This window comes from Nicotiana tomentosiformis, chromosome 12 (genome assembly GCF_000390325.3).
Source record: "Nicotiana tomentosiformis chromosome 12, ASM39032v3, whole genome shotgun sequence".
NCBI lineage: Eukaryota > Viridiplantae > Streptophyta > Magnoliopsida > Solanales > Solanaceae > Nicotiana > Nicotiana tomentosiformis.
This window is the reverse complement of record NC_090823.1, coordinates 26,906,620-26,910,397: the sequence shown is the minus strand read 5'-3', so window position 1 is coordinate 26,910,397 and position 3,778 is coordinate 26,906,620.

Sequence of the window (3,778 nt, the reverse complement as noted above, 5' to 3'; positions counted from 1 at the left end):
CAAGAAGAGGTAAGTCTCTTGTCTAATCTTATGAAAAAAATTACCTCATAGGTGATTAAATTAATAATTGTTGCTAATTGTGGGGGCTACGTACGCACGAGGTGACAAGAGTACGTGCGTAGCTACTATTAATGCTAAAGTCCAGGTAGTTTAGGACTCAAAGCATGAATTACTTGTACAAGTTGTATTCCTTAATTAATTAAAATTATTTGATATATATATAGACACACACACACACAGAGATATATATATATATATATGGTGAATTGTTAGGGAATAATATTAAAGATGAAAATCTCATATGCTTAATTTTCTGTTTAAATTAATTAATTGTTAAAATAAATTGTTCATCCTATCGAATTGATCTTATAATAAATATACTCTCCTTCCGGAGGTACATAAGAAAATGTCCCCCTTTCTTGTGGAGCAGGCCGAACGCCTCGGCAGGATAGATGCATTTAAGGATCGTGTCGCACGTCCCTTGGCAGTGTACATGACACTCTGGATCGGGCTGTACGACCTCGGCAGAAATCGTGCTTATAATAATAATTACACGATACTTTGATAGTTTATTGTAGCTTGTGAAGCTAATTGATAAATTGGAAATATTTGAAATTTAAAGAATTATTATCCCTGCTTGTTAAGGAATTATTGGTAATCCTGTAAATGAGACTAATTGACAAATTGAAAATTTATTGGAATTGAAGGAATTTAATTATTTCTGCTGGTTAAATAAATTATTGTTATATTCTGTGAATCATGTTGATTTAGATATTCTAGTTTTATTTCAATTATTATTATTGATCCATTGTGAGTGTCAAAGTCGGCCATATCGTCTCTATCACTTCGAGATTAGGCTTGATACTTACTGGGTACACATTATTTACGTACTCATACTACACTTGCTGCACTTTTTGTGCAGGACCTGAGGCAAGTACTAGTGGGGGGCCTATCGTCTTACACCCACATTATCCAAAGGCATAGTGGTGAGCTGCCTTTCTGAGCCGTTCTGCAGCTACCAGTGTCTCTTCTTATTTACATTCTATCTATTTTATTTCAGACAGTATTTAAGTTTTGTATAATCTAATAGATGCTCATATACTTGTGACACCAGGTCTTGGCACACACGTTGGTAGAATTTGGTGTCTTATTATTTTTCTTGGATTTAAATTTTATCGATATATGTTTAATTTATTAGTTGGCTTGCCTAGCTATAGTGTTGGGTGTCATCATGACCAATAAGTGAAATTGGGTCGCGACAAATTGTCATGCCTCAAATCACAATTATTGAACTTGTTTTTATATGACAATTCGATGTAATTATTACTTGTATATTTATGTGAATTCTGTAGGTTTGATGGTTTGATATTTTTGGAATTTAATTTTATTATGAATTTTCCCTATGCAAATAATTAATTAAGCAAGCTTAAGAAGAAGTGTTAATATAATTATCTAAATTTGGATTAAATGAAGGTGTGCTCTATGTTGATTATTTTCTATCTCTATTGATTGTTTTCGAGGTTTTATATACATTATGTGGAGCCTTGGGCTATTTGTTGTGAAATTAATTGATTTTGTTATATCCTTGGAATTTGTTGTGGCCATTGGGCAAATTGTGATATGAATTAATTTTGTTAAGTTGTCAAGATAATATTCTGTGTAAATTATTGTGTTAATTGAGTTATCATTTTGAGGACATAAGGGAGGCATTTCAATGTTATTATGTGTGATGGGATATTGTCTGGGCGGAGCGATAAGGGTAGCTATTGATATTGTAGGGGCGGAGGGATAAGGGAGGCTATTATAGGAGTGATAAGGGCGGTTATTGTCATGGACGATATGTGATGATGTGGAGTTGTTGTGTTGGTAATTTTCATGTGATGTTGTGATTTTTCTTGTATTTATTTTTATACCTTGTGCAATTTGTCTTGTCGTTGGTAAATTGATAACAATCAGATTTATGTTGAAATTGGGAGCATGTGGCTATTGCCATGCGGATTATAAAATAAAATGTGGGCATGAGGTGCCGTGAGTAAATAATGAGGATATTGGCACGTGAATTGTCCGTGCAGTTGTGATCTGAAACGAGGGCACGAGGTGCCGGAAAAATATGATGATTTAATTATAGGCACGAGGTGCCGTGAAAATATGAAAAATGGGTTGAGACTCGTGTTTACGAAAAATATGAAAATGGGCTAAGATCTGTATTTTTATGATTATGAAATGAGGTGTTCAGAATTATATTCAAAATATGTATTTGGAAGGATTTTTATTTAGAAAGTATTATATGAAAGAATTGTATTTGAAAGATATTTATTTGAGAAAATTATATTTGAAGAGATTTATTGAGAAAATTATATTTGAAAGAGAGTTATTTGGAAGAATTATATGTGGAATACATTTATTGAAGAACTTGATTTATTTGTGTGTACATGTATTTATTATTTGTGAGTGATATTAACGGTGTTCTTATTGTCTTGTTGTGCATATCACTGGTTGTTTTATGTTGCCCTTATTGTTATTTGTTTCATATTATTTTGTATATTATATTGCACTGGTTATTAGACTAGTGAGTGTCTTGACTGTACCTCGTCTCTACTCCACTGAGGTTAGTTTTGATACTTACTGGTTACCGACCGTGGTGTACTCATACTATACTTCTGCACATTTTTGTGCAAAGCTAGGTATTAGAGATATCGGACTTGAGTAGAGTTAAAGCGGGATCCTAAGGATTCAAGGTAGAGGTGCTTGGTCGTCGTAGTCCATTGGAGTCTTTTCATTTCATTGTACTGTTAATTTTTAATCAAACAGTATTGTATATTCGGTCCTCGTGATCATTCCATGTATTCAGTTAGAGTTCGTGAGTCAGTACTACCAGTCTTGGGATGTTGTATATTCATATTAGTTCCGCTGTTAGTTTTGATTACTTATTTAATTCAAAACAAAATGGCTTCAAAATGTAATTGAAATCGGCTTACCTAGTCTTAGAGACTAGGTGCCATCACGATGCCTGTGGTGGGATTTTGGGTCGTGACAAGTTGGTATCAGAGCTCTAGGTTCATAGGTTCTACCAGTCACGAATGAGTCTAGTAGAGTCTTGCGGATCGGTAAGGAGACGTTTGTACTTATCTTCGAGAGGCTACAGAACTGTTAGAAAATTTCCACTTCTTTCATTCCTGTCGTGAGGATTTGTTGATTATGGAATTTGAGCCTTTGTATCTCTATTCTCTCATAGATGGTGAGGACACGTGCTACCGGGTTAGCTGAGTGTGATGACCCAAAAATATTATCTTTAAATTTAATAAATAATTATGTGTTCTAAGACCTCGTAAAGCACTATTTATTATTTCTCGATTTGCGTGCGCAGTTCGTAAAATTTTTCGGAAAGTTTTTATGTGAAAAAAATGGATTAAAAGGTGAATTTGAGCTTTAAAAACTCAACTGAGTTGACTTTGTTCAACATTTTGAGCAAACGGACTCGGATTAGTGTTTTAACAGTTCCGGCAGATCCGTATCGTAATTTGGGACTTGGGCTTATACCCTGAATCAAATTCCGAGGTCCCTAGCCCGAGATATGATATTTTGATGAAAAATTAAAAGTTTGGAAGTTTAATGATTTTTAAGAATTTACTGATGTTGGATTTATTGACACCGGGTCCGTATTTTGGTTCCAGAGCCCGGTATAGGTCCACTATAATACTTATGACTTGTCTGCCGAACTTGGTGAGAAATGGAGTTGATTTGACGTGATTCGGACGTCCAGTTGTAAAAATATAAG